This window comes from Pongo abelii, chromosome 8 (assembly GCF_028885655.2).
Source record: "Pongo abelii isolate AG06213 chromosome 8, NHGRI_mPonAbe1-v2.0_pri, whole genome shotgun sequence".
In the NCBI taxonomy this organism is placed as follows: Eukaryota; Metazoa; Chordata; class Mammalia; order Primates; family Hominidae; genus Pongo; species Pongo abelii.
In genome coordinates, this window is record NC_071993.2 from 88,098,728 (window position 1) to 88,126,614 (window position 27,887).

Below are 27,887 nucleotides of genomic sequence, written 5' to 3' on the forward strand. Positions count from 1 at the left end.
AATATTAAAACAAAAGATAAATTATGTGCTGATGGTGGAATTTCACACCCCATCAAATATTAAATTCGGGGAATATTTAAGAAAAATAATAATGGCTATGCTTTGAGCCATTTGGTTGAACAGTTGCATTCTTTTCACGTCACTTTAGTGTTGTATAATAGTATTTTACTTTATCTCTGCAGCAATGATCTGAGTACAGATATTTTATTTTACATTTGAAAATCCCATTGTATTTTATCATTTTTGTGGATGAAAATTAAGAATTCATTGCTCTCATTAATATAATAAAAGTTATTTCTCTTCACAGAGTCACATCTTTGCTTCTATCTCATTCCTGTGCATTTAACACACAAGAGAACACTTCTAAAGAATGTTCTACATCTGACCCTTATTTCAGAACATTCACGTATGCACAATACAGATGTAAAACACAGGTTCCTTGTTTCAGGCATCGAGGCCAGCCTTAAAAGCAAGTGAAACCAAGTTTAAAATTAGAGTCCTATTAAAAGGTCCAGATAAAATCTAGCTAATAATTACAGGATGGCATCAGTTTGCTAAGCTCGTCAAGAATCCTGCTGGTGTAGAATATGAATGAAGGGTGACTCCCCAAGAAAGTACTTGATGACTATGATTCTCTTATCTGAGCAAGTCATTAAACAAACAAACAAAAAAATGACATGAAGTATTACAATGCAAGCTTGGAAAAACAAAACAAAGTCAGACATTTTCCTCAGAGAATCAATATGATGGAAAAGCTGTTCTACTTCTCCCAATAATGATTCTTAAATCCCATAAGTCTATGCTTGTCCTGCTCTTGTTATACATATTCATTTTACTTTTCAATTTTTTTTTTCCTTCAGAAATTTACCGGTGCCTCCCCAAGGTGAAATTAGGTGCATTTGCTACTTACTAAGCCCTAAAAAAATCACTTGCCATTCTCATTTTATTATTACCAGTGTTGTCTTCTCTTCTAAAGTGGAAGTGTCTGTATGGCAGGACATCTGTTCTCACTCCTGTATTTCAAATTCCTAGCATAATACCTCATATTTATTGGCCAGTCAATAAGTGTTTCCTAATTTGCCTTAAAGACAAACTTCAATCTCATTTTATGAGATGGTCTAATTCCATTCCTTTTCACTCATAAATCTAAATTCTTTCCTCTTTATGCTTCTGGTTCATTCTCAATCTACTCTTAGAAACTACTCAAACTCAAGATTGTTTTTTCTCCTCTAGTCTCCTAAAGTCAGTTACAGAAACCGTAGGTCTTCATTTTTTCAAGACAATTTCAAGTTTATATGTTTGCTACCTTTACAAAAAATGAACAATCCTGATTCTTAATCTTTGTCTGACATTGTATTACACAAAAATATCTAGATAGATTTTACTAAATTCGAGATTGGTTGATTTAAAATATTGACTACATAGCAAGTATCAATAAAAGAAAAAATATTCGGAGGCTCTGGAGGGAATTAAAGGATATATATATACACACCTACATATATAATAATCAAACATATATATAATGATAAATATGTATATAGTAATAACTAATATAGTAATAACATATACATATATACAATAATACATATATACTTATATATGTGTATATGTACAATAATATATATGTATTATTGTATTATATCTCCAAACAACTGTAGGTGCTTATTTGTGAAGAGTGACAAGTGGGCAACTCTGAGTATAGTAGTTCCCACATCCACAGGAGATATGTTCCAACACTCCCAGTGGAGGTCTGAAAGTATAGATAGTACTAACCCTATATATACTTTGCTTTTTCCTATACATAGATACCTGTAATAAAGTTTCATTTAATTAAAATGAAGTTAATCTGGTTCAAAACATTGCTGTCAATCACAACGTTTTCTATCCATGTCTTCTACCCACAAATATAATGCCTTTTTCATCTTATCTCAGCACTTACAGTTTTCCAGTTTGACACTTAGCAACAAAACCACACAAATTTCTTTTTCCTTCACAATTTCATGGACAATATTTGTTCTTATTCCAGATCTTAGGAACCTCAGCATACATTTTCTTTTCTTTCTTGTCAAGAGTTTTCACCGTTTCAGTTAAAGAAAAGTATTTTATGGGTACTTTTTGACATATGTGAATTGCCAGCATCACTTCTCTTACACTTTGGGGCCAGAAGTAGGTAAAATAAGGGCTGCTTACACAAGCACTAGGATACAGTGACAGTGGATCCAATAGCCCAGAAGGCTACTATGTGACTAAGGGGCGAAGAGTGTGGACACTGTTGACACACTGAACTGAAGGAGAATTCGCATCCTGGGCAAGACAGAATGAGGTGGCATGAGATTTTATCATGCTACTCAGAACAGCATGCAATTTAAAGGTTAAGATTTATTTCTGGAATTTTCTATTTAATATTTTCAGACTGTAGCTGACCAGGGAAACTGAAACCACAGAAAGCAAAAGTGTGGATAAGGGGGGACTACTGCAGTGTATTTTAGGGTAAGCTATGGCAGGATTTCCTTTTTACAGAAAGGAAAAAGATGAAACCAGCTGAAGAAGCCAGCTTATTTTCACTAGTAAGATAGATATTCTACATAGACTGAATTTCTCCATGGATTTTTTTTATCCTTGGATTATCACTGCCAAAAAGAGTGATGACACAGCACCAAGTATATCATTGATGATCATTTGCTAATGGCTAATTTGTGACCTATTTGCAGGTCGGAATACTGAGTTTGAAAGAAGATAAGTTACACTTCTACTATATATTCATAAAGATATAGTCATAATTTAAATTCAGGTCTCTCTAAATTAAGATTTAAACATCACTTTGTAGCCAATATAGTTTGCAGCAGATGATTTAAGATGAGTTAACCTAGAAAATAAACAGAATAAAACATCAGATAAAAGCACATGTAACCCAAAATTTGTTTTGGAAAAGACAGAAACTTTTTTGATGAGAACTTTTATTTTGTCATCTGTTCTTTTTTTTTTTCGCTGAATATATGCTACCTCTAATACTATATTTTATCAACATGTCCTTCTCAATTTGTTTGATATCTTCTTTAAAGTTTGTCTTGTCTAATTTCTTTTTAAACCATCTCAGAGTTTTCTTTTCTATTAAATTCCAGCGTTATTGATTGATTGCATGGGTATACAACTGCAGTTAGCAGTACTTTTAGAAATAAAACAACTTGTGACTAAAGTTTTAGAAATTATATGCTTAACCATTTATATCTTACTCTTGATCTTAGGGAAAAGCATTTAATATTTCACCCTTAAGTGTGATGTTATCTGTGGATTTTATGTAACTGCTTTTTATGTTGAGGAAACAGACTTCTGTCCCTAATTAATTGAGTGTTTTTATCACAAAATAGAATTACTGGTTTTGTAAAACACTTTCTCAGTGTGTATTGGGATGATCTTTTTTGTCATTTCTTCTATTAATATGATATATTTAATTAGTTGATCTTAAAAGGTTAAATCAACCTTGGGATATATTATAATTTTCATGTTGTAAAATTCTTTTTCTATTGTTGAACATGTTTTTATCAATATTAATAAGATACACTGGCCTGTAGTTTTTGTTTCTTTTGATGTCTTTTTTTGGTTTTGGTATCAGAATAATCTAGAACTCATTACATTTTAGTCTTTATGAAATACTTCAGTAGATTCAGGTTTAGGGTAAGGCAAATTAGGCACTTGACTTGGGTGCAAATTTTAAAGGACTGCCAAAATACTTAGTAATCCAGATAAATATTAAAATGCAGTATTCGGAAATACCAAAATTAATGCAAAAATTTATAATAAAATAGCAAGCTAAAATAAAGATAAATCCAATTTTTGTTTTCCTTTTCCTAATTCTCTAATATGACTCACATAGCATTGGTCTCCTCTTCCATGTCCACATTTCCACACAAAGGGATAAAGATGTGAGATATCAGTCTTATATCTTGTTTGTTTGCTCTAAGTGGCTGAAATTGGGTGGTGCTTCAGAATAATGCCAGTTTTAACATTCTATAATTGCTATAAAAATTTTAGTTCTAGTCTGACTAGGGCTAGCATGTTAGTATGCTCAGCACCCTTGCCATATGATACCCTGTGCTATCATGGCACTCTTCAGAGAGTCCCTTCCAGCAAGAAGGTTCTCACCAGATGGGCCCCCTCAACCTAGGACTTCCTAGCCTCCATAGCCATAAGAAATAAATTCCAATTCTTCATTAATGACCCAGTTTCATTTATCTGCTATAAGAAAGAGAAAATGAACTAAAACAGACAGACATAAAAATTGTAGGCCAAACGTGCTTGTGGAAATATGCTCACGAAACTATTGAAAGCAGCACATAAAAAATGAGACACTTGTATCTTACATGAAATTTTATCATATTTATAATTAGTTGTACATTGAAGCAATAGATGTTTTTAAAGATGAAAGGAAAATGAGTGTAATCATTTTCTGGACAAAGACAAAAATAAACTCTTAACATATTATCATATTTAAATCTTATCTACCAATTAATCTTCCACAAAGACCAATATCAGCTTTGCGGTGATGTTGCCTCCTATTCTGTCAAAACAGCTGGAGAAAAAAAAATTTATTGTCATAAACTCTAATAAGTGTGCTTATAGGCATAGGAAAAAGTGGAGTGAATTTTTAAGCACATTCTAAACATGGTGAATGGCCTATCTTGTGTCAAGATAGAGACCACTCTTATTGAACATAAGATGAACAAGAAGAAAAAAATGGCTTCAGATAACCACAGGATGGTATATGTCATTATTGCTTTATTCATTCATACTGAAGAATCACACTCCAGGCAAATTTAAGAGATACGGTGTGTATGGATTAATATAAGAAACATTTCTCAATTGTCAGTTAATGACAAAAGGTGTTTACTTCATACTGAGAATTGAATATGTAGAGATTTAAATATCTTGTCTTTCTAGAAGTCTCCATTGAAAAATTATGTAAGCAATGTGAATCATGGATAAATACAATTAGACATATCTCCCTTGATGTTACAAATCAAAACTAAGAGCCAGATAATTAAAGTGTTTGTTCCCTTAACCATTATAAATTAGATTTTCAAGGATACATAATCTGTTTTCCAAAATAAAATTAATTCATAATGACATTACCAAGCAGCCTCTCTTTATATTTTCATTTATTTACAAAATATTTTTGACTGAGTATTATTGTCAATTGAAAATGTCGAAAACAATTTCTTAACTAGAAATGCCATGTATATTTTAGCTCCTTACCTGCAAATAGCATGTATATATGTTAGTTTCTAAAATTAACTCAGATAATTTATATAGATAATATGGATATAATAGTTTAGTTCTTAGATGAGTTATACCGGAAAACAGCAATTAAATTTTTAATAATTCAGAAATGCATAATATAAAAAGTCACAGTTGTCAGAGACATAAAGGTTATGGTTCATGACTGAAATTATATTGTCCCAGAAATAAATTGGTAAATCAGTATTAACATAAAAATATAACATAAAAAATACTCATGTACTCCTAACTTCCAACAGTGTGATATTGTATTTGCATAGGTGATGAGTTTAATATAAATGTTGAAGATGAATCTAGGATCAGTTTACATAGAAAATTAAAAGAAAATTATAATTTTAACTCATTTGCTATTGCTGTCATTCTGTCCTGTCAGGTTAGAGGAATTATACTTCTATATTTTTAGCCAAGTTTCTGTGATGTTGCAGAATTAATGATTTTTAATAAATATTTTTTCCAGAAATAAGATTTAGGTACAACTATAACTTAACTGTGAGCAGGGGCCTCACTGTCAATCCTTATCTGAGAAAATTATATCCAGTCTGTTCTCTGAAACTCAGCATCATGGCCTGAGGTAGACCACACAGACTTCCCAAGATTTCAGCAAATTCCCATTGGATTTTCACCATCCAATGGGAAGGTGCAACTTTCACCTCAAAACATATTACTTCTTTCTTTCCAGTTTAGCCAAGCAACATGATTCATCTTTTATATGACAATATATGAGAGATTTTGTAACTTTTTTTTTTTATTTTTTTTTTATTTTTTTTATTTTATTTATTTTATTTTATTTTTTTCCATGGATGTTTTTTTTCTTTTATTATTATTATTATTATTATTATTATTATTATACTTTAGGTTTTATGGTACATGTGCGCAATGTGCAGGTAAGTTACATATGTATACATGTGCCATGCTGGTGCGCTGCACCCACCAACCCGTCATCTAGCATTAGGTATATCTCCCAATGCTATCCCTCCCCCCTCCCCCCACCCCACAACAGTCCCCAGAGTGTGATGTTCCCCTTCCTGTGTCCATGTGTTCTCATTGTTCAATTCCCACCTATGAGTGAGAATATGCGGTGTTTGGTTTTTTGTTCTTGCGATAGTTTACTGAGAATGATGATTTCCAATTTCATCCATGTCCCTACAAAGGACGTGAACTCATCATTTTTTATGGCTGCATAGTATTCCATGGTGTATATGTGCCACATTTTCTTAATCCAGTCTATCATTGTTGGACATTTGGGTTGGTTCCAAGTCTTTGCTATTGTGAATAATGCGGCAATAAACATACGTGTGCATGTGTCTTTATAGCAGCATGATTTATAGTCCTTTGGGTATACACCCAGTAATGGAATGGCTGGGTCGAATGGAATTTCTACTTCTAGATCCCTGAGGAATCGCCACACTGACTTCCACAAGGGTTGAACTAGTTTACAGTCCCACCAACAGTGTAAAATTGTCCCTATTTCTCCACATCCTCTCCAGCACCTGTTGTTTCCTGACTTTTTAATGATTGCCATTCTAACTGGTGTGAGATGGTATCTCATTGTGGTTTTGATTTGCATTTCTCTGATGGCCAGTGACGGTGAGCATTTTTTCATGTGTTTTTTGGCTGCATAAATGTCTTCTTTTGAGAAATGTCTGTTCATGTCCTTCGCCCACTTTTTGATGGGGTTGTTTCAACAAATTTACAAGAGATTTTGTAACTTGTGTACAAAAGTGATTAAAAATTATTAAATATGTACCCATTTTCAGGTAACGAAAATAACTTCAAATACAATAATATTCTTAATTTGTATCAATATTCACTTAGCCCAGTCTTCAGCTCACCTAGTTCAAGCTATTATCTATCTGAACTCCACACCCTTTATCTTCTCTGTTACTCACAATCTCTGAAGGGAAGTAAGTCTTCAATCTTCACCTTATTTAAGTGCAGAATAAGTGCATCCTGTTTTGTCTCGGACAGTAATTTGTTTGCAAGAATCAGAATTGTATGGGGATGGTCTTTCAGACACCACAGATCTAGGCTAAGTTAAATCAGAAGATCTTCCAAACCTACATTAATGTAAGTTCTCTAAATAGTAAGTTTAGAACTGTCTAGATAAACAATTTACACTACACACAACAAAATGCTTTCAGGAATGGATGCTTTGGCACTATGAACAAAACATGAGTCTTATGAAGAATGTGAATTCAACTTTTTGATTAAATGCATGGGCATCATTTTAGAACTGTACATTATTTAACGTTTTTTTTAATTGTTAATGCCTGATGACTAAAATGTGTGTTCCATGAAGGCAATATTTTTAACCTTTTTAAAAAATTATAAGTACTCTTTCCTAGAACAGTGATAAGTGCATGAATACATAATAAATATTTGTTAAATGAATCTACATGCAGAAGTTAAATATTTTATGGTTAGACCGAATAATAGCCTTCAACCATTTTTATGGTTATATTGAATAATAGTTCTTTCCTGAATGCAAAGAGGGTAATAAGAAAGGGGTGTTATCAATGATAAAATAATTATTCCAGCTTTGGATATTGGGAGATGATGTGGTTTGGATCTGTGTCCCAATCCAAATTTCATGTTCAACTGTAATTTCCAGTGTTGGAACTGGGGCTTGGTAGGAGGTGATTGGATCATGGGGGTAATTTCTCAAGGTTTAACACCGTCCATCGCCCTTGGTGCTGTCATCACAATAGTGAGTTCATGAAATTTGGTTGTTTAAAAGTGTGCAGCACCTGCCCCTGTCTCTCTTCCTCCTGCTCCAGCCATATGAAGATACCTGCTCTGGTTTTGTCTTCCACTATGACTAAAAGCCCCCTGAGGCCTCCCCAGAAGCAGATGCTTCCATGCTTCCTGTACATTTTGTGGAACCATGAGCCAATTAAAACTCTTTTCTTTATAAATGAGCCAGTCTCAGGTATTTCTTTATATAGTCGTGAAACCAAATACAGGAGCTCTTTAAGAGTGGCTTCTATGATCCTTGTTATGATTATATCCTTATATTTATTTTTTCTGATCATTTCTTTAAGTAATGATAACATGTTTCAAGGTCACCTTGTAACTCATATTGTCTCTGCCCTGGTCTTGGAATCAACATGTTCTTGGCAGAGGTCTGATTTATTTGATTGCAAATTGGTATCTATTCAATTAGTCTTGCTCATTGCACATATTTGCTGAAAATTATGTATATATACTATGTGTATATGCTAATATTGCTAAGTATTGCATATCCACATGCATCTATATTTGTTTTGTATCTTTCAGTCTGTATATATGTATATATATGTGCATGTGTATATATACACATATATACACACAATTATATTTGTAGTTAACTTCAAAGTCAATCCAACATTACAGAGTACAGTCTAGCTTTCCTCCTTTATTTGTAACTTCTATCTCTGACATAGAGAAACTAGTTTCTCACTACATACAACATACTTATGTACATGATCAACCCTAGCATACATATAAATTCATTACTAAAAAAAATTTAACTACTAAAATACAGTGTTTGTGTAAAGTTCTTTTTCGTTTTAGCCTTGCAATAGCCAGTTAAACACTGTTTTGCAAAGTTACTTAGGTTAGCACCATTCTTCCCCATGTGCTTTACTGTAGTTATACAATTCGTTTTTCTTTTCCTTGTTTTATTTATTTATTTATTTTTTAATTAATATATTTTATTGTAAACACAATTAATCTTGTTTTTCCCTATGCTTAACAAGACCAATGCCTTGAGAGAGCAACATATAGTTATGAACACAATAATGAATATATTTATAGCATAAATTGTTTGTATAAAATGAAAATATTTGTTCTTTATCTACTTGACAAATCTGTCAAATCAAACCTATTCCTGTGGCATATTGGAAGCATATTCAATTTTAAAAATACTTTTATGCCTTACATAACTAAAAATGGGTGATTTATAGAAATTCTAAGATTATCTTTTAAGACAAATTAACGAGTTAATGGGTGCAGCACACCAACATGGCACATGTATACATATGTAACAAACCTGCACATTGTGCACATGTACCCTAGAACTTACAGTATAATAAATATATATATATATAAAGAAAAACAAGCTGTTATTTTAGATATTAATAGATAACAGGTAAGAAGTTCTATTTATACAATTCATTTTTCTACAGTTAGATTTGTCAAAGTCTGTGTCTAATCTAAATTATCCTGATATCCTGGTTGATTTTTTAAAAATTTTACATATAATTTTATCATTTAGAATAAATTTACATACAGCTTTATTTATATACAGTATAAAGTTTACTCTGTGGTGTACAGTTCTGTGGATTTTGGCAAATGCACAAAGTCATATATTTACCATCATAGTTTCACATAGATTACTTCCATCATTGCCAAAATCTCCTGATTCCCCTTAATATTCAGCCTCCCTCTTATAGCTTATCTTACTCTAGAGTATCATACTAATGGAATTATACAAAAAGTAGTCTTTTGGATGTGGATTATTTCACTTAAATATGTTTAAGATTCATCAGCATTGTCTTGAAAATCAATATTTTCTTATTCTTTCTATAGGCGAGTAGTATGCCATGGTATGGAAGCTTCTCTATAAACTGCTTAAAGAAGAACTATAGTGTTTCCAGTTATTGGAGATTATGAATAAATATTCTGTAAACATTTGCATGCTGATATTGGCTGAATGTTAGTTTTTAACATCTCTTGAAGGGGAATCCCTGGATTACATGATAGGTGTATGTTTAACTATATAGGAAACTGCCAAACTGCTTTGCAAAGTGTGTTATTTTGCATTCCCAGTAGCAAAGTATGAGAGTTGAGGATTGGCTGTGTTCTCATCAAAACTTGGAATTATCAAGTGTCTTACTTGTATGTTGTAATTCTAATAGGTGTGTTGTGGTAGTACCTCATTGAGTTCTGGTATACATTCCCTGATGACTAATGATGCTGACCATCTTTTATATAATTATTTGTCATTAATATATCCTCTTTGGTGAAGCATCTTTTCAGATCTTTTCCACGCTTTATATTAGATTGTTTCTTATTATGATGCTGAGTTTTAAAAGATGTTGAGGTATTCTAGATACAATTAATTTGTCAGAAAGGTTATTTGCATGTACAGTCTCTAAATCTGAGGCTGGTCTTTTAGTTGTCAGTGTCTTTTGCAGAGCAAATATTTTAAATTGATTAATTATAATTTTTCAGTTTTTTTCTAATTCTTCAGTGGTTTCTATGTAGCAGTCATGTCATAATGGTAATAGGCAAAATGTATTTATTTCCAGTCTGCATGCCTTCTTTTTTTGCTGGCTTTATTATACTGGTGAAGACTTTCTGCATGATGTGAGTAGAAGCATGGTTTTGAACCTGAAAGGGAAATAGCAAAATCATTTCACTTTTCAATTATTATATGAGTTAGCTTTAGGTCTTACTTTTCTTTGTTTGTGTGTGTATGTGTGTGTGTGTATGTGTTTCTGTTTTTGTGAATACCTCTAACCAAGTTAAAGAAATCGCCTTAGATTCTTTGTTTTCCCAGGGTTACTATTTTTTGAATTGATGATGAATAACATCAAATGCCTTTTCTGCACCTATTCAGATAAGTTTTTATTCTTTGATCTGCCAATATGGTGGGTGATAGTCATCAATTTTAAAATGTTTCATAAATCTATTTTTTTCCTTGGGTTACCCCTCCTTTCATTTTATTCATGAATTTAGTTTTCTAATTATGTTGAGAATTGTTTTATACATGTTCATGAGAGATTTGAGGTTGTATTTTTCTTCTCTTGTGACATCTTGTAATAATTTGGAAAATGCTGGCCTCATAAAATGAGTCGAGAGTGTTTCTTCTTCTAATCTCTGAAAGATGTTGTGGAAAATAAGCATTACTTCTTCCTTAACTGTTTAATAGATATTTGCCACTGGAAAAAGAAATCTGGATCTGAAGTTATTTTTGTTGAAAGTTTTCTAACTAAGAATTCAATGCAATTTAATAGATATGACTATCTACCTCTCCTTGGGAGGTTTGTTTGTGTCTTCATGAAATTTTTTAAAAACTATTCCACGTGTTCTGTTTTGGTTATTTATTTACTTACCTTAAGAACTCCTAAGATTAATCATTGGCTAGCATCATTTCAGAAACTATAGTCCAAAATAATATGGAAAAATTTTTTTAAAGCTTAATTTTACTTAATATATGATCTGCACCATAAACCACATTATTAAAGCATGTACATAATTAGAATAATTTATTTAAAATTAAGAGTTTTCTAGCCTCTGATGAGCCTCTGAGAAAGCATGCTTATATTTGCCTTTCATAGCTTCATATGTAAACTCATTAAATATGCAATAAAGAAAATGCTTTAAAAAGGCAAAACGAAAAACAGAAATTTAATAGTTTGTATATATTTCCTTAGATTATAAGTTTTTGCTATGTTTTATTTAATCTTATTATATCAAACTTCTGTGAAGCCCAAAAGAACTATTTGAGTATAATATCCTCTAGATAAATCCCAAGACCCATAAATCTTTTAAATGAAACAGTAAGTAGCCCTAGCAGTTGAGCGCATCAGTTCATTTAGCAAGGTGATCCTAGTGTCATCAAAGGAAGACACTAACTTCTGATACATAAATTTTAGAAATGTTGAAAACTTAAATTTTAATCCTGAAGTAGAAATTTCCAGTTGGTAATTTGTTTTAAATGTTGCTTTCCAAACTCTTAAGCAAGGACTAAACTGATAGACCAGTATTAAAATTACATGCAATGATCTATATTGGAGAAAAATTAGTTCATTTGAGAAACTGAAAGCCATGAATTGCACTTGGATGAGAGAAGAATTGAACTACAACAGCCGAATCCTAACTCAAGTCTCTTAAAATCACCAAACCATTCGCTTTCCTTCTACTTAATTGTTACCTCACCATATATAAAATACCTACAACTAGTAAGTTTTAAATGTTATTATTAAAAAGTCAAGCTGCCAAGCCAGCTGCCATGCTGAACAGAAAGCTCTGGCTAGATGCCGAATAATGAAATATAGCACAGGAAGGTAGAGGATACAGAGGAACCCTGAGAAGTCAGTCATGTGATTGAAGCTTTCTTGGAGGTTAAGCTCAGCCCTACTACCAAATAAAGCTAGTCCTGCGTGTGAATGCAGCCATTACTATGGGTAGCAGAGGAGCCACCCAGTTAGCCACCTCCCACACCAATTCTAAGCCTAGAGAATTATAATAATACGTTGTTGCTGTAAGCCACTAAAATATAAAACGTCAATAAATTCCTATGCCAGCTTCATGGTATTTTAAATATGTAGTAAAGTTATTTCACAATAGTCGTGTTTTTCAAAATACTTTTATTAAAATTGTACATTAAAACCCATGCTCTAGAAGTTTGTTGCATATTCTGATTGCAACAGTAATATAAACTCACTGTAAAACTTTGATAATATAAATATTTTATTTTATTAATGCGCTAATAGGTCTGTCTTGTTTCAAATGTGAATGTGCAAAGATTTAGCTAGGAGGCATTAAATACAGAAAACAACTTTGCAATATGCAGATTAAAGCAACGTTATATGGAATTGTTTAATATAGGAATTCCCTGACCCTTTTTTCTATAGTAATGTATTTTGTGAATCAGTAGGAAATGTATATAAAATGCAGTGGCTACATACAATGAACTGAAGTGCATGCCCATTTTATTATGGAAACCTGTAACTGGTTAACAATACAGGTATATAGATGTACAGACACTCCTGATGTAATTATTAGGTATGGACTTTCAACAGCAAGCCTCTTTGGGATATCTTCTTTTTTCTTCAACTTTATAGACCATTTTTTCCGCAAATAACTATAAGGTGTACATAATTCTAGTAAAATAGAATATTAATACATATTTGAAGATATCTTTATTCTTAATTTTTATTATATGTTTCTATTTGTTAGAATATTGAACTTCAACCATACACGTCTTTGTTCCATGTGAAAGACCATCTTTGCTCAACACAAAGCAATAATATGTATAAGCAGTAATGGCTGCCGTTTGCAGAGTCCAACTTGATGTTATATTTTCAGTGCCTTTGAAACGAATTTTATTTTTAACTTATTATTGGGTATATTTTCTGAACTGAGTCACACAGAATCTTTCTAATTTTCTGTGATTAAATAGAGTAAACGTCAGGATGAAAGCTAATAATGAATAACCTTTGAAACGCATTCATTTAATGTTACATATCCATATCCCATCTTAGAAGGTTTGAATAAATTAAAGCAATTTAAATTTACTTTCAACCTATGTTTGGAATGGTAGTTCTAATTTATTAAAATGAAGTACTTTAACTCCCAATGTGCTCAAACAAATTTTATTATTTCACACTGCTCTCTGTATTACAATCTTATTCTCGCCAATCTTTTTCAAATCCACTCTTCTGACTTAGATTTCTCTAAGAATAATGTGTAATTCCATTAAGCATCAGCCTAATGAATGATGGGTAAAGAGAAAGTTACACGGGTGATTTATCTTCACCAATATAAGCACAGAGATTTCCGGCTTAGAAAGATTGTTTAATTCCAGTCTTAGAATACAATTATACCAAATAAATAAATGAATAAATAAATAAATAAATAAGTAAATAGACCTAGATAACTAATATAAGTTCAAGCAGAAGATCTGTTTCAAGAAGTAATTACCCAAAGTTATATGGAATAAGCCCCTACAACACACCAGAAAAATGCTCAGAGACACCAGATTTTTTGTCTGGGTTTCAACCTATTCACAAGTTACTTCTTCAGTGTCTACTACACTTTCTCTCTTCACACCAAATAGATATTAAAATGTATAGCTTGTCTTAGATGCCAGTTTCTCATTAAGCCTTTACTTGACTCCCAGATAATTGTTTAGGTTCTCCACCTATATGCTTCTTGGCAATCTACTTTCAAATTGTAGGTGCATATATCATACTTTGTTGCAGTAATTGTGTACCATGACATCTTCCTTACTAAATGGTAAGCTTCTTTGTGTTAGGGACTCTGACTCTAAAATAATTAGTTTCAGTTTGTTATTTTTGTATCTCCAGTTGTTGTAAAAATGCCTAAACATTGGATGTGGCCAATGGATATATAATTAATGTAAAAATCAAAGAAGTATTTAGGAATTATTTTCATTTTGTAGCTTTCTAACTGAAGGGATCTTTACTATCTTAGCAATCTCAGCAAGGAGACTGTGCCATTTGTGTTTTTTAAGACTTTCAACTTTATCTGGCTTTGTGATCCTTTCAATTAATTACTGTGGTATATTTGCATTGGCTTTCCAGATTTGTGTCCCAAAATAAACTTTGTTCATGGTAACAGAAATTAGATAATAGAGACTCCCCGGAAGACTACAGAAGCCTGGGACTATTCTTGGATTTCTTAGTTTATCTAATATTCTAGCATATTCCCTTTATTTATATTTACTATTAAGAGAATCATATGCTCCTAACAAATCACACAATTTTAACAAACATTTTCTCTCAAAACATGCTATTTCCTAATATCCATTTTTATATTTAAGCTTCAGTGGTCATACTGAGATTCACTGCAACAAAGTTAAACAAGTGAAACAGGAATGTACAAAATTGCTAACCCAAGACTAAATACATCTTTACAAGCTGTCCAAAGGGATGATCCTGAAATTCCCGTTTTTTTTAATGTGTTGGGTATCCTTCTGCTATTCTTAAATTTAGAGCCACTTACTCAAATGAGATAAGATCTACTGTTATTGAATACGAAAACTGTCATTTCTGTTTGAAAAAACATATGACACAGATTACATGGAAGATATTTTGTGAAGTTAAGGAATATGTAGTACTTATTAAACACATGTAAAGTATTATTTCAGTTTGCTTATTTGGGCTCCAAATTATCAAGATTAAATGTTTTTTTTTCCATTAAAATTTTTGAGACTAAAAGACAAAATTACTTAGAAACATAATTTTTTAAAAACTGCAATTTAAGGTATTGAAGTTCTACTGAATGCCTGTTAACTGACTCTGACTGTTGCATGTAACAGCAATGTTGTTCACTAACTACACAGGACATTTTAACTACTTTAAAATTCAAAGTAAAAACCATTGTCAATTTGAAAAACAGTTTCGAATAAACTATAAATATATGACAGGATAGCCAATTTTGATAGTTTTACTGCTAGATAGTAAGATAATAATTTTAATTAATTTTCTGAATTTAATCTGAAATAAATATCTGTATTTAAGTGTGTTATTTTTAAATTTTGTCTTTTGGAAATAATCTAAATGTCTAGTCAAACATGTAAAGTTAAGTAAATCATAGTACGTGTGCCCAATACAGCAACCCTATGTGGTCATCAGGAAGTTACAAAGATATTACAGAGACATGCCAATTATATGTTAAATATTTACTCATTATGCATAAATGTAAAGCTATATAATAATTTCATACATTCCTATGTACATACATACCTAGAGATGTCTTAATTTTATATGTCTTCATTTTGATATTTTTCTCTATTGATGATATATTGCTTCCATAATTGGAAAGTTTCTGAAAATTCCCCAAAAATACTAAGTATGATGCTCAGGACTGATTGACAACAAAGACAGATTCAAACTTACCTTTTGCTATTTTACATTTTTCTTTTTTTATGCAGAAACAGTATTTTCTGTCTGAATAGAGAGAATGAATATAATAAGAGGAATCTGAATTTTTAAATAATTGTAGAGTTGCTAGGAGACTTGATCACTATAAATGAGTCCCATCGTCTTTATCTGAATGTAGGAACTCATAGATTAGGGGTTAAGTCATGGAAAATGTGATCATTACAGAGCTAGGGAGAACAAGAGAGGAATCAAAAAGCAAAGATGGGCAAATGATTAGGTTCCCAATAACAGCAGTGTGAATAGTATAGAACATTTGTCAGTAATGTTAAAATAAGTCACAGATAGATTTTAGAATACATATTTTAGATAATTTATATTCATTTATATTCAATTATATATTCAGTCATATCTATAGTTATTATAGGAAGGTACAGTTTCTAAAAAATAACGAGTTACTTTCTATATATGCTTTCTAAAACACTATTTGGCATACAATTTCTATTCTAGAAATACATTAATGATAGTGAAACTGAATTTGAGCAAAATATTTGATAAGGTTTCTGAGATATTTTTATGAGAGAGCACTGAGCTACATGCCATTCTAACAGGATTTGAGTCATTATTTAAAGTATAACACTCAAGACTAATTTAGAATTAATCTCTCCTTGGATATTTTAACTACTATGCTATATTTAGCCTGTTTCAATTGATGATTATATTGTGAGGTTATAACAGACTGTTTTACTTGGAGAAGACACAAATCTGGATGGTCTCTTGACTAAGTTTTATAGGATAAAGACTGAGAGAGATATTGGTAGATCTAAAACTGCTAATTAATATTTACAACATAAAAGTGTTAACTGCAAGATTTCACATTCAAGTTGAAAACATAATACATTCAGAATAGAGAAAGCTAGTTAAATGGTAGTTAATATATAATAAGGTTAAAAATTCAATTTTTCAACATGATTCAAAAGTACGATAAGGCTTCAAATAATGGTTGTTTTAATAAATATTCCACAAGAGAGGTGAGGTGATCACCCTATGATATACCACATAGAAAGGCTCTCTAAGATACTTTCTATTTTTTTTCTAGATAGCAGTTATTAGAAGACACAATCTATGCTTATATTAACATAACAACAAAAATAAAAAGAGAAATCAAATAATTCAAATTGTTTGCCTGTAGAAGAATAGTGATGAGTTAGGAGATATAATTTTTACAATCTAGTATTTGATAAGCTTTCAGAGGAGAGAGAGGTACAATAGTAAATGGCATTATATGTATGTAAAGAATCTAAGCCAGAGCAATACAAATTTCAAATCAATAAAAGCATAAATTTTTGATTGTAGAATCGGATACCAGGTGTTATAGTATTAACGGTACAATTTTTTAACCAGACAGATATGAATTCAAAATGTGGTAGTATCACTTAACAAATGTGTAACCTTGGGAAGCTAAGGCAATCCCTCTGAGCGTCACATTCATCCTCTGCAAATGGCAGATAACAGCACTTCCATTGACTATTAAGGGATCAAGTAGCCATGCCCATTTGTTTATGTATTGCCTAGGCTGCTTGCATGCTACTGTGACAGGGTTGAGTAATTGCAAAGGGGGCAATATGGCCTGCTAAGCCTAAGATATTTACTCTCTGGCCCTTTAAAAACAGTTTGATGACCTGTGAGAAGTGTTCATTGTTGTGTTCGTATTCGTTTCCCTGATTATTTGAATTGGACATCCCTTTGATACAGGACAGGCAAGCCCCTAAATCCGGGTTTAGCCCAGGAGGATTCTTGGCTTCTTCCAGGAAAGAATTCAATGGTGGGTCAGTGGTGTTAAACAGCAACTTTTATTGAAGCTGCAGTGTACAGCAGCAGCAGTGGTACTGCTCCTTGCAGAACAGGGCTAACCATAGGCAGTGTGCCCAGAATAGCAGCCCAGAGGCACTGCAGCACTCATTCATATTTATACCCACTTTTAATTATATGCAAATTAAGGGAAGTTTATGCAGAAATTTCTAGAATGAGAGTGGTAACTTCCAGGTTGTCTCCTCGTTGCCATGGAAAGAAGTAATTTGTGGGTGTTGCCACAGCACGCTAGTGGGCCTGTCTTATGGGGAGGTGCTTCTGCCCCAACCTGTTTTAGCTAATCCTCAATTTGGTCGGATGTCCAAGCCCCACCTCCAGAGTCAAGTTCTGCCTCCTACCTCACCTTTATATACTTGTTGGCCTTTTGATTTTCCTCTTTAGTAACTTACCTATCTGTACCCTTTTGGATTTCTTTTTCTTGTTGATATGCAAGAGTAAGTTATATTCAGAGAGTAGCTCATCAATATTAGAATTGCAGATATCTTCTTCATCCTGTTGGCTGCCTATGAATTGTGTATGTGGTGACCTTCATAAAAGTGAAAACCTTAAATTTTGGTGTCAAATTAATCAAAGTGCCACCTTACAGTTGATGACTTTGAGGTTAAAAAGCCCTTCACCACACAGTATTGATCTTTCTGAAGGGTTTCTGTTGTTGTTTGGTTTTTTGCGTTGATCAACATAATATTATATTTCCTTTGCTCTATTAATGCAATGAATCATGTAAATAAATTTCCCGAATTTCAAAAAAAAAAAAAAAAAAACAAATAGCAATGTGTATAAAATACTTAGCACAGTGCCTGTCACAAAGAAAAAACTCAATAAATGTACCTGAGCAGTCAGAGCTCTTGATAGTAAACAACAGATTCTATTAGTTAAGATTACATTGGCTGCAAGTGACTGCAAAATCCAGATTCAAAAATCTCAGTTGCTCACAGTTGTAAATTGCTAAACAAAGCACACTACATTGGCTTTCATCAACTTTTTATCAATTTTCCACTCACCTTTTACCTTACAAATAACTACTAGATTAGAACATACAAAGATTTTTCAGTTTATTGCTGGAGAAATGTATCTCAAAACAACTGATACTGGAAATATTCCTAGGAAGTGGTAGCCATGCATAGACTTAGAAGAACTGGATTACTTTCTGAGCATATATTAATGAGGATGTCCTCGATGAAGCAGTGATAAATGGTGGTGTGCTATAATATCACAATTACTAAAACTCTGACCTGTAGTGATCAAGGTGGAATATAATTTTAGGAATTCGCTGGCTTACGCAATAGCTCTAGAAAGAGTAATCATAAGAGCTGTGGAGTTGTCGGCCTGTTGCAAACTATTTTGAAACCCTGAAGGAAAAAAAAGATGAGCTATCTAGGTAAGCAAATGATCAATTTAGGGTATAACATGAGAAAGCTATCATACACTTATGGCAGTGTTTAAGAGGACCCTCAATTTCCATAACTGAAGGACAGGATATGCTTAAAGTCAGGCCAAATATTTCATAGTAAAAGTGCAGAATTTGAAGAGAGACTGAATTATGATTAACTCTTATAGGTCTCCAACTCAAAAGTCAGGACAATAATAAAGAAGAATTAGGACCTTTGAGGCCTAGGATGAGGCATTTGGCTGGATGTGTTTGAGAACTGTGAACCCCTGATTTTTTTTCTTTTCTTTCTTATTTATTTATTTGTTTATTTATTGAAACAAAGTCTGACTCTGTCGCCCAGGCTGGAGTGCCCTGGCATCATCTATGCTCACTTCATCCTCCGCCTCACGTGTTCAAGCAATTCACCTGCCTCAGCCTCCTGAGTAGCTGGGACTACAGGTGCGTTCCACCATGCCAGGCTAATTTTTTGTATTTTTAGAGATGGTGTTTCACTATGTTGGTGAGGCTGGTCTCGAACTCTGGACCTCAGGTGATCTGTCCTATTGGCCTCCCAAAGTGCTGGAATTATAGGTGTGAGCCACTGCGCCCAACCCCCCGTTTTTTTTAGTCAATTTCAATTTTTATGGATACATAATAGGTGCATATATTTATGGGGTGCATGAAATACTTATTTTAATACAGGAAGGTAAATGCATAATAATTTAAACGCCAGAATATATTGGAACTCTATGAGTTTAAAAATCCCTAGTTTCCCTTGCCAAAATAAAGCTGCTTCCTATGGCCTGGAGACTATACAAAAGCTTCATTTAACCTGAAAATCTAAAAAAATAATTCTTATTCCCCTGAAAAGTTGCCCCTGTCTCCCTTCGTTGGTTCTAGATTATAATTGATAGGTAATGGCAGAGCCTGATGAAAGTAACACTGTCCCTACATGGGAGGAAAGAGATTATCCATCAAAGAAATGAAGGCTGTGACTAATTTGTACCAACTGGAACTAGAATAATTTGCTTAGGAATGGATTTTGAGACTATTGAAACAAAGTCCCTTAGGCTTATCTAAATGATAGCAAGTACGAAAACTACCCAACTAAGAAACCTGCCATGGATTTCACATGAAGAACAAATAAATTTTTGTTTTGTAAATCATTGAGATTGTACCTCTTTCTTGAAATTATCTCAGAACCAATTTACAGACATTACCATTTAAACAATACTGTCATGTGTTAAATACTGGAAATGCAGGACCTGAATTTAACATGCAAGCATGTGGCGTTTAGAAGACACTGGATAATTTTTAAAAAGAGTGAATGAGAATGTCCGTAATTGGGGCGTGTACAAGTGAACTCATTGTCAGTACTATCCCTCACAATCTCGTATCTGTGTATTTTCACAGTTTTAGTTATTTACATACTTTTCTAAGATGTCTGAGGCCATTATCCTCTTTTTAATCATTGGTATTATTTTATTTCAGTTTTATGCATATGTATTAAATATTTCCAATATGAATACCTCTGAATAATTCCTCATTTTATATTGCTTAGTATAAACAGGTACTTAATAAATGTTCCTTGAATAATAAACATATTTTGAATTTTATGTAAACTTTGCTGTAAATAGAAGACATCTTGATTATCCAAATACTGCAGAAGATGCTATTATTCTGCATAGAAACTGAACACAATTATAATTTTCTCCTATTCTGGACAGTCCTTTATCTGTTCCTTTTTATTCTATTTTATTTTTTTCAGAGTAGTCAAATCTAATGCATTTGATGTTTTAAATTTATCTCCATGGTGACAAAATAGATGCAGCCAGGAAAAGCATCTCCCACTGAGAGACCAGATAATCAAGAAGACAGGCACACCCTGAACAGAACTTTGGAGAGAGGGCATTGAGAGGAGAGGAAGAGTGAGTTAACTAGGCAAGGAATGGTCTGTTCTCTCCATGTACCTCAGGATTTCTAGTTGCATGAGACCCCACTACCCCCATGGACATTTGAGCTGACAAGGAGAGCTGTATGGAGAGGTGACAGGAACAGGACTCCCGACAGTTTTGAACCAGCAATGGCTGCAGTAGAGCACAACCAGCAATATCCATGCCTCAAGACTTACCATGGCCTTCTAGGTAGCTTTACCTTTTGTTGATGGTAAAACCAGGACAAAGCAGAGTGGTCTTGCCCATGGAATGGGAAAAGTCTAATCTGAGCACTCTCCTGCCTGCTGGTCTCTCCTAGGGTTCCTACTTCTCTGTATCCACTTGCAACACAGCCTTGGATGCTCAATCATGGCACATCTTGGAGACCACCACCATAGCTCGTTCACTGGCAGAACTCTCTAACCATTGGAGAGCTTTAGCGGACGGGTCTTTACCAATGTAAACTCACCAACAGCCTCACTCCACCATGTTGTTGCCATAGGCATGTGCGTATGCAGACCTTGCTGTCACTACGCTCCCCCAACATTGGCACATGTATACACAGCCATGCCCCTGCTGCTGCTGCCTCACACATGATTGTGGACACTGTCACATTGCCACCACTGTTGCTAGCATATGCACGCAGACTTGGCACACCACCCCCACCAGCCTGAAAGAACCCTGCTGTGTTGCAACCACCAGCACATGTGTGTACATGGAAAATGGTGCATCACCAGCACAGGTGTGAGCTCACCTGCATGGATGCCATTTCTCCACCACTGGTAGCGCATGCATACCCTACCACAACATCACCCCATCAGCACTAGTATGTGTGGATTCTGCCATACCACCACTAGTAACCATAAGCTCACAAGCACGGATCCACTGCCACTACTCCAACAAAGTGCTTTTGCTGGCATGCTCCCTTGGAGTGTTGTTGCCAGTAGACTGGGAACAACGTGGCTCCTCCAGTACAGTAGGTGCTTAGCCTTGAGGGGCCAGAGAATGAAGCTCTGGGCCTGGTATCAGCCAGGCAGGGTTAGAAGACACAGCACAGGAGTGCTGAGAGGAATGTTGGCCCACTGAAATTATCCAGAAATGAATTCAGTGGACTGAACCCATCTTATACTACAGTCCAATCCTCAAACGCATTAAACAATATAAAAGCAAAAACCCTACCTAAAAGATAGCAACTTCAGAGACAAAGGAATATCAGGCCACACAGATGAGAACAAAAACAGCACAAGAGCTCTGGCAACTGCAAAAGCAACAGTGTCTTCTTACCTCTAAACAACCACACTAACACCTCAAAAAGGCTCCTAACCAGGCTGAAATGAAAGACATAGCATTCAGAATATGGATAAAAACAAAGTCCATCAAGATTCTGGAGAAATCAAAACCCAATCCAAGGAATCTAAGGAATCCAATAAAATACCCTAAGAGCTAAAAGAAGATATAGCCAGGTTAAGAAATAACCAAACTGATCTGATAGATCTGAAAAACTCACAAGAATTTTCTAAAGCAACTGGAAATATTAATAGCAGAACAGAGAAAGCAGAGGAAAGAAATCTCAGAGCTTAAAGACCAGTTATTCAAATCAACTCAGACAAAAATAAAGAAAAAAGAATATAAAATAATGAATAAAACCTCTGAGAAATAAGGGATGATATAAAGATACCAAACCTATGACTCACTATTGTCTCTGAAGGAGGCAGAGACACAGAAAGCAACTTGAAAAACATATTTGAAGATAAAGTTCATGAAAATTTTCCCAACATTGTCAGTGGGGTCAACATTCAAATTCAGAAAATTCACAGAAACACTGTGAAATACTATACAGGACAACCATCACTGAGACAAATACTTGTCAGATACTGGAAGCCAACATTAATGAAAAGAAAAAACAAAACAAAACAAAACAAAACATTAAACACAGCTAGAGAGAAGGGGAAGGTCACCAACAAAGGAACCCCATCAGGCCTGTCTCCCCTCATTGGTTCTAGATTATAATTGATAGGTAATGGCAGAGCCTGATGAAAGTAACACTGTCCCCACACAGGAGGAAAGAGATTATCCATCAAAGAAATGAAGGCTCAAAATAAAGGGATGGAGGAAGAACTTTTTTTTTTAATTATACCTTAAGTTCTAGGGTACATGTGCACAACATGCAGGTTTGTTACATATGTATACATGTGCCATGTTGGTGTGCTGCACCCATTAACTCGTCATTTACATTAGGTATTTCTCCTAAAGCTATCCCTCCCACCTCCCCCACCCCATGACAGGCTCCAGTGTGTGATGTTCCCCACTCTGTGTCCAAGTGTTCTCATTGTTCAATTCCCACCTATGAGTGAGAACATGTGGTGTTTGGTTTTCTGTCCTTGCAATAGTTTGCTGAGAATGATGGTTTCCAGCTTCATCCATGTCCCTACAAAGGACATGAACTCATCATTTTTTATGGCTGCATAGTATTTCATGGTGTATAAGTGCCACAAATTCTTTATTGAGTCTATCATTGATGGACATTTGGGTTGGTTCCAAGCCTTTGCTATTGTGAATAATGCTGCAGTAAACATATGTGTGCATGTGTCTTTTTTTTTTTTTGAGACGGAGTCTTGCTCTGTCGCCCAGGCTGGAGTACAGTGGCGCGATCTTGGCTCACTGCGAGCTCCGCCTCCCGGGTTCACGCCATTCTCCTGCCTCAGCCTCTAGAGTAGCTGGGACCACAGGCACCTGCCACCACACCCGGCTAATTTTTTGTATTTTTAGTAGAGATGGGGTTTCAGCATGTTAGCCAGGATGGTCTCGATCTCCTGACCTCGTGATCTCCCTGCCTTGGCCTCCCAAAGTGCTGGGACTACAGGTGTGAGCCACCATGCCCAGCCTTGCATGTGTCTTTATAGCAGCATGATTTATAATCCTTTGGGTATATACCTAGTAATGGCATCGCTGGGTCAAATGGTATTTCTAGTTCTAGATCCTTGAGGAATCACCACACTGTCTTCCACAATGGTTGAACTAGTTTACAGTCCCACCAACAGTGTAAAAGTGTTCCTATTTCTCCACACCCTCTCCAGCACCTGTTGTTTCCTGTCTTTTTAATGATTGCCATTCTAACTGGTGTGAGATGGTATCTCATTGTGGTTTTGATTTGCATTTCTCTGATGGCCAGTGATGATGAGCATTTTTTCATGTGTCTGTTGGCTGCATAAATGTCTTCTTTTGAGAAGTGTCTGTTCATATGCTATTCTAATTTCAGGCAAAACAGACTGTAAACAAACAAAAAACATAAAAGATAAAGAAGGGCATTGTATTAGTCTCTTCTGACACTGCTAATAAACAAATACCTGAGACTGGGTAATTTACAAAGGAAAGAGGTTTAACTGACTTACAGTTCCACATGCCTGGGGATGCCTCACAATCATGGCGAAAGGCAAAAGACATGTCTTACATGGCAGCAGGCAAAGAGAGAAGGAGAGCCAAGCGAAAGGGGTTTCCCCGTATAAAACCATCAGATCTCATGAGACTTATTCACTATCATGAGAACAGTATGGGGAAAACTGCCCCCATCATTCAATTATCTCCCACAGGGTGCCTCCCACAACATGTGGGAATTATGGGAGCTACAATTCAAGATGAGATTTGGGTGGGCACACAGCCAAACCATATCAGTCATTATGTAATGATAAAGCATTCAATTCAACAATTAGTATAAATTATATTAGTATAATTTATTATACTAATTAGTATAAATATATATGCAACTAACACTGGAACACCCAGATTCATAAAGCAAATTCTCAGAGACCTTCAAAGAGACTCAGATAACCACAATATAATAGTGGAAGACTTCAAGACCCCCTCACTGATAGCACAAAACAAATAACTGAGGTAGAAAAATAACAAATATAATTTGGACTTACTCTCAAAACCTAACCAAGTGGCTCTAACAGACATGTAGAGAACAATCCACCTAACAAAAACAGAATACACATTCTTCTCTTCTTCTCATCTGCATATGGCTTATACTCTAAAATCAACCATATGGTCAACCATAAAACGATTATCAACAAATTCAAAAAAAAAAATCATACCAACCGCATGTTCAAACCACAGCTCAATAGAAATGGAACTTAATACCAGGAATAGCTCTCAAAAATGCATAAATTATATGCAAATTAAACAACCTGCTCCTTAATGACTTTTGGATAAACAATGATGTTATGACAGAAATCTAGAGATTCTTTGAAACTAATGGAAACAAAAACACAACATAAGAATCTCAAAGACACAGCTAAAGCAATAAGACAAAAGTTCATAGTAGTAAATGAACTTCCACATGGTTGAGCAGAGTGACTCCGGGTGCCACATCTTTGGCTTGTGCCTATGGAAGGCTTTACTTCAGAGTTTATAAATAGAATCAGCCTCAAGAGCTATTATGAGAACGGCTTAACTGATGCCATTTGCCATTCTATAATTTCTCACTTTCCCCAATTATTTCTGTCCACTAACCTTCAAATTTTCCATGAGTAGAACTTTTTAGTACTCTATTTTCTAATCCATATTTCATTTGCACTCTGTGTCTGCAATTCATTAACAGTGAACTCAGTAGCTCCCTGGAGTGTCTTTGCCTCCAAAGTGGGTGCCTCACGTCTTTCCAAAAGTGAGGCATTTTCTATTGGTTTCGTTGTCAACATATTCCTATTTAGGTTTATCTGAAAAATTATTCAGCTTAGAGGTTTTATTAGACTCAATTATCTGCTCATATGCCAATTAATTTTCAATTTGTTATTATTGTTATCTTTTTTTTTCCTTTGGGTTTTCTTGTTAGACTCATAGTGGACTTCCTGTGTCTATAATAATGACTCTTAAAGTTATCTATAATTTTTTGTCTTTTTCTTTTTCTCAATAGTTTGGGCTTTTCAAGTGTCACTAACTGCTGCTTCAGCTTCTGTAGGCAATGAACTTTGTTGGAACAAATATCTTTACATAATATTTAAAAGATTAACTATAAAGTATAGCAGACCTATCAAAAACTAGCCATATATATTTTCCAATGTTTCCAATAATGCTCAATAGTCCTTTTTATTTTCCAATGAGGATCAAATTTCAAGAAACCAATAAAACAAATTATTTTACTCTTGATGCCCAGAGTTCAAATTTTGAACCCTCTGTGACCTTCTGAGTCATATGGATCTTAATGTGATTATTTTCAAGAACAAATTCTAAAAGATAATTCTAAAATTTAATCAACAGTATTGAAGTAGTTTATATAAAATAGCATTTGTCTATTATAATTGCACAGTTTAAAGAGTTTAAGATATATACTTATACAGTTATATGAACACATTATATATAAATTGTATTTAAATTAAATATGTTTAACTATAAACATCTATTCTGGTCACATGAAGCAATTTGGATGTTTTCCATCATTGTTCTCTGAAAGAGTTTGTTTAGGAATGATTTGCTAACTTAAATGTTTGGTACGATTCATCATTTTAGCAATCTGATTCTGATGTTTATTTTTAATTTATTTTTTACTTTCTGTTTTTCTTTTGGTGACTATATTTTAATTATGAACTCAAACTATTGTATAGGTATAGCATTTTAATTAATGTTCTATTTTTCTCTGGACAATCTTGATATTTGAGTTTTCCACACAATTTATGTTTTATAACATTTTTCTATTATTTACTTTGTCAGTAGAGTCTCTGTTGAGATGTATCTTTTTTATTTCTGATAATTCTAATGAGTTTCTTAATCTTTTTTATCCCTGATAGTTCTAATAAGGGTTTAATCAATTGTTTTGCTATTTTCAAAAATAATTATTTAATTTTTCTATTGCTTGTTAATTTAAAAATTTATTATCTATTCTCATGTGTACATTAAATATTGTTCCACTTTATTTAGGTTTAATTTGATTTTTATTGCTTCTTTAATATTTACATAAGCCCTTTTAATCTTTTAAAATACAGGCATTTAAAGCTAAAGATTTCACTCTAAGCCTTATCTCAGCTGCATCTTACACATTTGATATATTGAGTTTTCATTTGCATTCAATTTGAAATATTTTCTAATTTCCCATGTAATTTATTCTTTAACATATCACTTATTTAGAATGGTCTTTTTAGTTTCAGAATATTTCGGATTTTCATGTATTATTTTATTAATTTATAATTTAATACCATTATGTCAAAGAATACATTCTACATCATTTTATTTCTCTTACATTTATCAAGAGTTGTTTTGTACTCAAGCATATGGTTTGTGTTTGAGAATCTGCCATGTACACACTTCAAAATACACTTTTAAAGAATGTGTATTTTACTATTTTTTATGAAGTGGTCTACAAATGTTAAATGACATTGGCTGATAGCATTGTTCAAGTCATCTTATAATTACTGATTTTCTGTCCACTTAATCTATTGATTACTGAAACAAGACTACAAGAATCTCTAACTGTAATTTTGGATTTATGTATTTCTCTCTTCAGTTCTGTCAGTTTTTACTTCTTTATGCATTGTTTAGTTTTGTAATAAAGTTCATATACATATACAATTCTCTAGGATTACTGTTTTGTCTTGAAATTACATTATCTGATATTAGTAGAACCAGTCTAGGTCTCTTCTCATTAGTGCATGGAATATATATCTTCTTCCATTCTTTCACTTTTAACTTATTTGTTTGTTTATATTTAAAATTTATTTCTTTAGAAAAAGATATAATTTGGTCATGATTCTTTGCTGAGGCTTATAATCTCTCTCTGAATTACAATGATTTTGGTATATATTAATTATCATT